Genomic DNA, 12,560 nt, shown 5'->3' on the forward strand with positions numbered 1-12,560 from the left:
GAAATTGACAATGTCTGTAAACAGCTCAAAATAAGTCATAATATTTGGAAAATGTTATTGTGTATAGAAAATGCAATTATAAACATTCAGTCAAAATTTCATGTCCCTACGATCATTTGTTTTAGAGTTGCACCAAAAACTAAAATTGATTTTCTCAAAAACAGATTTTGCGTGAAAATTCCCGTTTTTCCTTAATTTTTCTTTTGTTTTTCACGTCGCTTTTGAAAACTACTGGGAAATTTTTACTTTTGACACTCCCCAAAGTACCAACTAAATTCACTTTCCTATCAGAAAAGTTACTGTTGAAGAAAATCCAAGCACTTTTACTGTCCTAAAAGGTGATGACAGACACAAAAATTAAAAAAAAATTTAAAAAAATACACACATCATTATAAAATCAATACATTCATCGCTTCGCTCAGAATCTAAAAAATAAATAAATTGTTAGTAAGTGGTAGGTAAAAGTATTTAATATTTTTTGAACTTAATTTTAATACTTCATAAACTATAAGATTTTAAGAATATTAGTTATAAAATAGTAAAATATTGCAAATAATATATTTTATAATTTATGTGTAACCTATTTTAATTTCAATAGTTTTATGAGTGTTTGAAGTTGAATTTTTACGACATTGCATATTTCTCATGTAGCAATTTTATTAATTTGTTGTAATTCAAAAACAAATAAATTAAAATATTTGAAATTTACAACATTTATTTTATCAATTCACGTACTTGATAAAATTTTCAAAATATTTTGACTTGCAGTTTACGGACATTTTAATTTTCAATTTTCTAGTTTTTTTTTTCTATAAATGTCAATAACATTATATTCATTGGGCCAATAAGCTTGAAATTTCATACAAGTCTTCTAATATATTGTTATGATGGAAGTTGAAAAATATTAAAAATGCAAAGTTTCTTTTATAAGCATTTACAAAATATAAAAACACAGTCTTGTTTAATAATACATACACAATCACCCTGTTGTATTATTTTAACTGATTATAATTGTATGTGATATATTTATTATTATATAATACATATGTATTATCGAATAGTGATTAGATGTTATATTATTATAGCTGTGTAGGTGTCCGGACACCTTTCACTGCCGCCGTTCGCCAATCGGAGCTCGTCGATGAATCGCATGAGACCATGCGAATAATTTGCTGCGAAACTTCCACCATGGCTATATTATAAGCCACTCCTGCAACGCATACGATTATTTCGCATTCGATACCATAATGATTAGTGCTAATACACATTTTAATTGCATAATAATATTATTATACTTATCTCAATACCGTCGTGCATGACGTATCATATTGTATCAATGTACAGTGCGTAATGGGCATGCCGCGTGAATGCTGTTATATTTAATTGTTTTTGATTTTTTACCGAAAAACATACGAATACACTCACGCTATATGTTTCTGACATTATATTTATATTGTTTAACAATCGACAAAGAAAATTATTGGGAAGGTTTGTCGACTCACGAGTTATATACATAATATAATATAGTATAAAACCCTATACCAGCTGCGAGCTGCCTACCCAAAGAAACAACGACAATAAATCCACCCTTCAGTGCACCCTCGAGTAGGACACACTTCTCACCCTTATATTAACTGTCGTACGTCGATGACGATACACAATGTCCTCTGTTTGTATTCGCATATTATTCCATCACCCCACTTGTACATCATCTCCGTCACCGCGAACATTGATTTTTATAAAAGGGGAGTTCGCCGGGCGCGTTCGCGACTTAAAGACCGAAACGAAATTTACTGCGTTTATGGTGCCTCGATATTTTCAGTCCACCTTTCTAAATATGGGGCTTGTCGATGGGTCATGGGAAGTAATTTGAAACTAAACCATTATCCTCCGAAACAAACATACACGTCATATTATAGTATCTGAGAGTTTCTAAAGACGTATTATTAATTAATATTATATATATATCTATTATTGCTAATTAATATATAATAATATTATATATAACCGTCACATACAGTATTATAATTTGTAGTTACTTTTTCCGTTTTAAAACTTCATGGTTTTCCCAATTATTCAGCCACGCGTTTTCAAATAATACGATGTATCCATATAAATATGTAGTTTTTTATAAGTTATAGTAAGTAGGTAGGCATGTATTTCTTTTTGTATTAAAAATTATTATTATTTTATATTTAAATAATGTATTATAATATATAATATGTACATATTATGTTGTAAAAATATTTTTTCATAAAAGTATAATAATATTATTAATAAATTTAATAATAAAGTATAATAATAATATTATTAATAATATTATGTATTAATGAATCTGCAGTAATTCAGTAACCATAAACAAATTCAAATGTTTCTTTTTTTATTTCAGATTATTGGGGAAATTTTATTATAAGAACAAAGTAACACCGACCGATGTATTCCGCAATAAAGCGGAGTCTGCTGTATTATAATTTATAATACATGCGTTCTACACCTATGCAATGTTTTTTCTGAAAACATTAATAATTACTATAATTAGTTCAACCTATTAATATTACCTAAACATTTTACCTTAAGACTTAATCACTTGGTAATATAATATAATTAAAATTGATAATAAAATATTCTTAGAAATAGAGACTATGGCTGATTCCTGATACACTCTCCACTTATATAGTTATAGGTATAATAATCGTTTTTCGTATACAATGATTTATGAGCTATCGCGGAATTCAAATTTTATATACATCCATTATACAGTTACTCAATAACGAGGTACACTAACGAAATCTACTGTACCTACAGCGGAGACGCATAGTGACTTCCACTGTAATTCTTTAGATTTGGAAAATTGAAATTGAAAATGAACAAATTATTTTGTAGTTATAAATGTATAAAATTTCATATTTCACAGCTAAGGATTGAAAAATTAAAACAATTCCACATTATTTAGTAATTCATTTTGTGTAACCAATAAATCTAAAAGTATATACACGGGGTTTTTATAGTTATTTTAAGTTAAAGTTTGGACGAAATTATATACAATTAAAACCAAGAATAACGGTTTTAGTTATTTTGTTGTAATTTTAAAATAATATTCGTGTATACATAAAATTTTTAAAAAAGGTATATTATTATATTTTATACCTGTCCTATTCACAACGACATTATCAAATGCTATTATTTCGACAAAAATGAATTTAACCTACTGTAGCAAATACCAATGCCTAAAAGTAAAATAAATTACTTTAATCACAATTATATCATAAAATATTCCTAGTAATAGTAATAGTAATATTATAGACTGACAGACCGTCTTCGCTCAGAATTTATTTTCGTTTACGATGATTTTATATTATTGAATTCAAATTGAACACATATATTTCAGTGACTCTCTAGACACCTAACGTACAACAGAATGTCCCCATTTACCAGATTTTTTATTTTTAATGCTGAAAAGTGAAAATAAATAAGTTAAAACTGATTTAAATTTTTTTAGAAAGTTTAAAAATCACCAATTTGTAAATCTAATTTTTAGAAAACTTTTGATAAGATACATTTATCTTAAGTAGTCAAGTGGTTTATTTTTTATGAGTTTTTAAAGTTTGAAGTAAGAAAGTCTCATTAATTTGAAAAGTAATAACTATTGTTAACAAAACATTTACATTTTAACATGTAACTATAAAGTGTATCAAATTCTTGAATGGTAAATTTTAATGTTGAGACAGAAATATATGCATTGATATTATTTCATAATTTTATATTTAAAATGTACCTATATTTTATTTTTTAATGTATCAAAAATAATATTTGTAAATGGGTAGGTACGAGGTAGCAATGACTAAATTTAAATAAAAATTTTAGAGTTACAATGTTATTAGTTGTGTAGATATGAATAAAAGAAATGTAAGGCCATATTTTATAGTGATTTTAAGTTCAGAAATGCATGCATATTTCGGTATTTTCACTGCTTATTTCTACTTCATAGCTGGCAGTTCTTATTTTTAATTAATAATATTATATTATAATATAATATGAAAAAAGGTGGGTAAGTGCGGCTATCGCTCTGCTGTACAGTAGGTTACAAGTGGGTCACTGTAATGGATGGTGTTAAATTTGAATTCAATGATATAATATGAAGAAAAACGATTCTGAGCGAAAACTGTCAGTCAGCCTATGATATTACCAAGTATATTTATTATTTGATGATATTATTGTGAATAAAGTAATTTATAAAATAACCTATTTACGTGGACCCTTGTTTTAAATTTTCAATCCTTAGCCATAAAAGTTAATCATTTTATACATTTTTAACTACAAAATATTTAATAAATTATAAATTTGATAAATGTTGTCAAAATTTGAACTTTAAATGCTTATAAAAAAAAATTGTGCCTATGTATTTTTAATATTTTTCAACTGCAATTGCTGTTGTAACATTATATCAGGATCCTTGCATTAAATTTTCACGCTTTTTTACCCAACAAATAAAATTTTATCAATATATATAGAAAAAAAACTAAAAAAATTGAAAACTATAACAATGCCTGTAAACAGCTCAAAAAGAATCAAATTATTTTCAAAATGTTATCATGTATAGAAAATGCTAATATAAACATTCAGTGAAATTTTCAAGTATCTAGAGTCTTATGTTTTTTAATTGTAATAAAATAAGAAAATCGTTACATGAGAAATCGAGTGAATAACATATTTTGTAAAAATATGAATTTCAAACGTTCATAAAAATTTAATTTGACTTTCTTGTAGACATTTTTTTTTAGATAAAGGTATACAAACCTATGGATAATTTTGTATTACATTTTCAAATCTTAGATTTAAAAAGAAAAATATTAAGAATACTCAACTCAAAATAATTTGCTAATTTTCGTGATTTTTCCACATGTTGTCAATTTTTGAACTTATATATGCTTATAAAAAAAAAAAAACTGTGACTAAGGATTTTTAATATTTTTCAAATGTTATTGCAACAATGTAGTAGAAGCCTTGTATTAAATTTTCAAGTATTTTTACTCAATAAATAAAGTTTTATTGACATTCATAGAAAAAAAGATTAATAAAGTTGGAAACTGAAAATGTTCCTAAACAGTTCAAAACAAATTAAAATATTTTTAAAATAATATCATGTATAGAAAATGCAAAAATAAACAACCAGTGACAATTTTATGTATATAAGTTCATTTGTTTTAGAGTTACACCAAAAATCAAAATCGATTTTGTGGAAAACCGATTTTGCGTAAGAATTCCCGTTTTTCCTTAAATTTTATGTTGCTTTTCCCGGCGCTTTTGAAAACTGTTGGGAATTTTCAAATTTGACCTACCGATTGCATTAACTAGATTCACTTTCCGATCGAACAAGATACTGTTGAAGAAAATCGAAGCAGTTTTACTTACACAAAAAAAAAAAATAAAAAAAAAACACACATCATTGTAAACGCAATACATTCATCGTTCCGCTCAGAATCTAAGACTGTGTTTTTATATTTTTAAGAAATATATAAACAAAATAAACTATACTTACGTGGAACCTTGTCGTATGTTTTCAATCAATAGCTATAAAAGTTGAACATTTATGAACAATTGTTAACTACAAAATCATTTTAAAATTTAAAATTTGATAAAAGTTCTCAAAAATCGAAATTTAAATGCTTATAAAAATAAATTGTATCTGTATTTTTAATATTTTTCAACTTTTATTCAAGCAATATATCAGGGGCCTTGTATTACATTTTGACGCTTTTTGGCCCAACAAATAAAATGTTATTGATAATTATAAAAAATAAACTAAAAAGTTTGAATTTTGAAATTGTTTGTAAACAGCTCAAAAAAGTCAAAATATTTTGAAAATTTTATGAGATATAAGAATTTATAAAATAAACATGATATAAAACTCAAGTGTCTACGGTTATTCGTTTTTGAATTACAACAAAATAACCAAATAGCTACATAAGAAATCAAATGAATATCCAATGTTGTAAAAATTTGAACTTTAAATGCTCATAAAAATTTTGATTGACTCTTATAGACATTTATTTTTTTCAATAAATGTAGATAACCTATTAAGGAATCTTGTATTACAATTTAATATATTAGATTTCAAAAGAAAATTTTTAGGAATTTCTAACTGAAAATAATTTGGAAATTTTTGTGATTTTTACGCCTTTAGTCGAAATTTGAACTTGCTCCTATGCTAATATATAAACAACCACTAAAAATTGTATGTATCTACGGTAATTTGTTTTAGAGTTACAACAAAAACCAAAATCAATTTAGTCATTTTATCATTTTAAATTTTGACCACCGACTATATTCCCTTTCCCAACGAAGAATATATCGAAGTTAAAAATCGAAGCATTATTTCGACCACTTATCGACTATTGTGTACACAGACACAAATAAAAAATAACAAATTCACATCGTTGTAAAGTCAATACATTCATTGCTCCACCCAGAATCTAAAACGGAATTTTGTACTAGGCGTTGTGTGTATATTTAAAATTTTTATGACGATTTTAAAAAATAAATTTTAATAAATATTTGGCAAAATGTTTACGCCACCGGGTGGACTCGAACCACCAACCTTTCGGTTAACAGCCGAACGCGCTAACCATTGCGCCACGGAGGCCACTTACTCTAATGTTAAAAAAAATATTATTTAGGTAGGCCCGAGAAAGTACCTAACCTAGCTATCATTAAAATATAAAATCATTTTAAATATCACTACCTTTAAGTCATAACTCAAACGTAATGGTTGGAACTTATTGCGTTAAAATTTGTTGGCATATACATGGATATAACAAATTAGTATGTACCTAAGATAACTGAAATATGATCAAAAATATGAAACAAATTTTTTTTAAATACCTATAACAAAAAAATCTTGATTTATTAAATTATAAATTTTAATATTGCATTTAAGTTTATAGTTTTATTGATAATGCTAAGCAATCAAATTTTGTTTTTTTTTACCTACCTTTTTTGGTTTATTTATGTTTGTCGGTGTAGGTATAGTTGTAGGTGAAGGTAGACCGTAGACATGATTACATGAAGGGTAGGTACCTAACATACCTCTCTATAGGATAGAATATAATATTATAATATTTATGTAAAACATAACACCTATACTGCCCTACCTTCTTCTTAGATAAACGAAAATATGACATTTCTACAGGGGGTACTGAGGGCTACAACTCATTTGCGCACAAAAACATAATTCATTTGCACACAATTTACGAACAATAGAAACCTTTTTTCATAGTTTATCCACGTATAGCGTGTATATAATCTGCGTACCTCCATTTTTTTGAATTGGTCATTACTGATGGTGGAAAATTATTATATTCAAACAACATTTTCCTTCACCTTATAATGCCTTAAGATTTCTGTCTCATCATAGTCTAATGTTTTACAAACTATAACTTAGAAACTACAAATTATCAATTTATAATATGAATTATTTTAACTAAAATTGATCCAAATTTAGTTTACTTGGCCGGAAACAAATTTATTTATTTTAATGGGGTCTGCATTATTTATTACATAAACTTTGTACTTGGCTATACATTTTTAGACTGAATCTTCCGGGCAAGTAAACTAAATTTGGATCAATTTTAGTTAAAATAATTCATATTATAAATTAATATAAATAGCCAATTTTTATTAAATTTGAATAAACTATTTATATATATATACATTTTACACATTAGACCATTTAATTAGATTCAACCTTATACCACACAGTTTATAGCATTTATTTTTATTTTTTACTTAGCGTTTTTTACACGGAGTTGACGAAGTGTTTTTGTTGGGATCCATATTTAATATTTATTGGTAGGTACGCGTTTGCATTAAATATTCTAAAAGATCAATTTTTCGAGTATTCTTTTGATAACACTTTATTTTTTTTCAAACGCCTAAACCAAATAATATGTCCTTTATCAATTGACGGGTGTTCAATTGATATCAATAATATTGATCGTGCACGGGCATCTTAAGACACCCTGTACACCCAAAACTGTACCTATAAGCTGGTTTTCATTGTTCACTATTTTGTGTGCAAACGAGTTGTCGTAAATTAAAAATATATATTAATAAGTGCACAACGCCATAACATAATATTAACTTAACATATTAACATATTAAATATTAACGCCATATTAATTATGGCACATGACGTTCGCATATCATAATAATTATGGTATTGTGTTAGTGTTACTGTGTTAGTGGGAGAAAGCCTGGAAGATATGAGAACGAGTTGCGTAAAAGTAATAGGTATATTGTTGACCAAACTTCCAAAGTAAACTAAAAAATCTATACAATATAATCATAATGGTATAACTATATGTGTTTATAAGTATAAAATTTAACGGCACGGTATATAATATAATATGCTAATTTATTTTATTTACTTATCCGATTGGAAAATATTAAACCGCAATTTATTCAGTTCCCGCGTTATTGCTCACCCCGCGTGTGTGAGTGGATTGCAGAAATTCAAAACGACGTATCCAACCCTCCGCATCACGCTATATTATTGGGGTATTATTTAATAATATTTATAGAAATAAAATAATTTGTACATATAATACCGTATACATAATTATGTACAGCATAAACTTTACGATCATCACTTAATACTGTTGACAGTTATAATATATACTTACATAGCGAGTATATAGCTGTTATATAAATAGAATGTTATATACATTACTATATGTTATATATTATATAGCGCCTGTGGGCTATGACGCATTTACGTCCACCCTGCTCCGCCAGTCAAGCAAAATTCGTCAACGAATCGCGTGTAAGCATATAGTATTCTGGGCGAAACTTCCATCGTCCCACAACGACGCCTCCACCAAGAACAAACACGTGGACGTGGCCTAAGTTACTAAATATATTAATAATTTTTAGCAACAATTTTATGTTTATACAGATTGCAGATTCGCTGGGTTCGCCCCCCGTTGATATAAATATATAATTATTTCTTTTAGTTGATATTTTTTTAAATATGGTAAGTACCTAATTACCGTCTTAGCGAAAACCACGGCAAACGATTGTACTAAACTATATAAAGCTAATTTAAGTTTTGGTTAACCTATACTTCAAATAACAAAGTCTTTAATATACCGACATTACCTTAACCCACGCTGGAATGTCATATTTATAATGGTAATTTAAGTAAACATATTAAAAGTTAAAACTTCCATTAACTTTTCGTATGTTATAATATGTAGCCATGTATAGGGATGTGTTCAAGGATTGGTAGGGTGAGACATCCTGCATACAAGCAGTATAATACACCCTTGAACAAATACCTTTTGCCGGAACTGCAAAGTGGATATAAGAGGGTGGTTTTTTGACAAGTGGCGATGAGGGTGCGGATCAAACAATATTCACCTTGCCATCATCACAAAGGCAAAATTGCACGTGGCGGTATACTTTGTTATTATAAATAATTGGTATACTGTAGGCAACTATCTAACGTTATACATTTTGTAAATCTGCACGTGAGTACGACGACGTGTAGGTAGACTTACGCATTATTTTATTATAATTAATTTGTAAAACGCGGCCGTGTGCGTTTTCCTTTCTAATATTATAAGGGATTCGTACGTTCATAATATAAAATTATAATATACAGTATTACTAACATTTGATATTCTATATAATACACCTACTACCTGATAAATCTACCCAGCCCATTCAACTTCCTGTAATACTATATTATTAGTATATAATTTATGTGTGATTATGGAGTTTCCATACGCAACAGATTGCCCTATAGATGTATTAAGAGGACGCCGCACGGATATTAATATTGTTGTCTCCGTCTTATAAGTGCGTAACGTAGCAAATTTATGCTCAGCAGATCACGTTTAGCTCCGTTAGTTTAAAAATTAGAGTGAATCTGACCTTTTATGAAACTTGGTGGTAAGAACATTATCTGTGTTCGTATGTTAGTTTTTTAACGATACTTCAATTGTTTAGCAAGTTATGCGTATATAATATAGGGTAAATTAAAAATGCGCATAATAACTCACCTAAAAACTGAATAATTGTAAAAAACCAACATACGAACGCAGATAATGTTTTTATCATCAAGTTTCATTATAGGTCGATTCAATCGAATTTTTAAACTAATTGAGCTAAACGTGATCTGATGAGCGTAATTTTGCAATGTAACGCACTTGTGAGACGTAGATAATAAATATCTGTGTGGCGTCCCCATTATAATAAATATTAATACATACGAAAACCACGTCTCGATTTATACGTACATATTTCATAATATGTACTTTCTTATATTGTATACAAGTAAAATATTTAAAGGTAATAACGACTTTTATTTAAGTTGAAAAATTAATATATCACGCAAATGTTAATAGGTATATTATATTTTAAATAAAATTCTCCTTTTGGCATTCGTTTTCCTTATAGAGCATTTTTATTGTTCTTAAATATACTTATTCACATATACCGATATGCATGTATCGTGTACCTATTCGTAATTCCACATCAAAATCAATACGAAATAACATATAAGGATGCCTTCAACTAATTTTTTAGTTTATAACAATTACGAAATAATTTGTATTATTAAATATTATTAGTTAAGTACCTACGTGTATTAATCACAAACGTTTATTAATGGAATACAAAACACTACTTGGCTTAATAACTAATTATTATTTCATCATATGGGATTTTAAATAATAATATTTTGTAGGTATAGCTATTATTAATTATTATAAATATATCAAATTTATTTCATCCTAGTTGGGTCCCGAATTAAAAATTGCATATTATTAAAAATTAGGTATTTCACTGTAGTTGTGTGTCTAATAGTTTTTAGTGAGTACTATACTATATTAACATTAGTCTTCCTATTTTAACAGACTTAGTATTGTCTATGACATACTTAGAGTGTAGACCAAAGGTACGGTTAAAAATAGTTATAAACCATTAATTATTTTTTTTTTTTGGTTTCTTTGCCTTTCAAAAATAAATCATAAGAATTTTACAACTTTTACTTTACCTATATGATAAAAATATAAGTACAATACCAAGAAAAAATATTAAACATTTAAAAAATATTTCAAAAAAACTATACTAATAACTATTAGGCATTGGTAGGTAGTAGGTACATTTAATCGGTGTCACATAATATTATTTACAGTCGGTTTGAACAGCATAAAAAAATCACTGTTAATGGTTTAAATAGAAGTGTACAATATCGGGGGTTCAACAACGTCGTGCGTCATCGATAACAAATTATTATTATTTTACTTGGATTTCCATCGGCTTGTAAAACAATAACCATAGGTACTATAACAGAGCTGTAGATAAACTCAGTTGTGACTCATTTATGAGACATTGAGACACGTTTTTATTATATTGTTATCAGCCACTAATGACTTATACCTAAATTATCCATTAAAGGCGTGTTATTTGAAAATCAGGAGGTTGACGTTCGGACACATAAAATAAAATGTAGTATTTGTGTAGGTACATTATATAACCAAGTACCAATGTTTGGGTACAATAAAATTAACGATTATCCTCACGCAACTGAAAGATTTGAGCATTATATTCTATAAAGACTTTCATTGATGAAAAAGTCTTACATTTAGTACATTTATACTTGTTAGGGATATTAGAAAAACATTTATATGGTCCATAATTTGTCAGGAAAGAATAATATAAAATATATTTTAAGATTTTATTGTAGATTTAATGTAATAGGTAGTCTGGTAGGCGTATACCGTATAACGATCAAAATATTTTTATACCTATGTAATATTTAAATTTTTGTATATGTTTAATATAAAATATTAATATGTTATAATACAAATATGTTTAAAATAATCATAAAAAAAAAAATGTGCACCTAATTGTGTGTAGTAGTCGTTGTATTATTTTAAAAATATATGATGTAACCGAATGTTTTATTCATTTTTGGTGTCTGAAAAAATATGTGTACCTGTACTCAACCTTTAACCGAATTCACGGCAGCTAAAAATACCGTTTATCGTAGGTATAACACTATAGTGTAATATCACATATACATACCACATCAGATACCATTAAGTATTGTCGATGAGTGCGAACAACGATTTTTATTGTCCAATGGTTTTTAAATTTTAAGGTTATTTTTCTGAACAATGTGCTCAGAGAAAATGAAGTGGCCGCTCATGGGTTTCTGAATTCGATTTCAAACGACGGTTCGCTGAACCGTTCGTACGAAATAAAAATGACACTCACTTACTGTTATGGAACGTGCTACGTGCTACGAAATATATAAACGATATTCAATATTTGATTTGTGTCGTAAATTACCGTCGTAGCTGCTTGCATACTAACTTGGTACATGACTTACCGGACGGTAAAATATATCGTACCAGAACTTGTACAAATAGCTCATACTGCTGCGTACAATACATAAGTAGGCACATACGATATTTTTAAAAATAGTTATTAATAATTTATTAATCAATTAACTAAGAGCTTATAATGTATATTTACTGGCATATTATGTGGTA

The 12,560-nt window shown here is 27.5% G+C and overlaps 1 non-coding gene across 1 annotated transcript; it reads right to left on the reverse strand.

Moving 5' to 3' along the window:
- Positions 1–6,570: 6,570 nt before the first annotated feature.
- Positions 6,571–6,643, reverse strand: Trnan-guu (transfer RNA asparagine (anticodon GUU)). The gene has a single exon. It is a non-coding gene; the product is annotated as a tRNA-Asn (tRNA).
- Between the last annotated feature and the right edge of the window lie 5,917 nt (positions 6,644–12,560).

Source organism: Metopolophium dirhodum, chromosome 2, assembly GCF_019925205.1.
Source record: "Metopolophium dirhodum isolate CAU chromosome 2, ASM1992520v1, whole genome shotgun sequence".
NCBI classification, from domain to species: Eukaryota; Metazoa; Arthropoda; class Insecta; order Hemiptera; family Aphididae; genus Metopolophium; species Metopolophium dirhodum.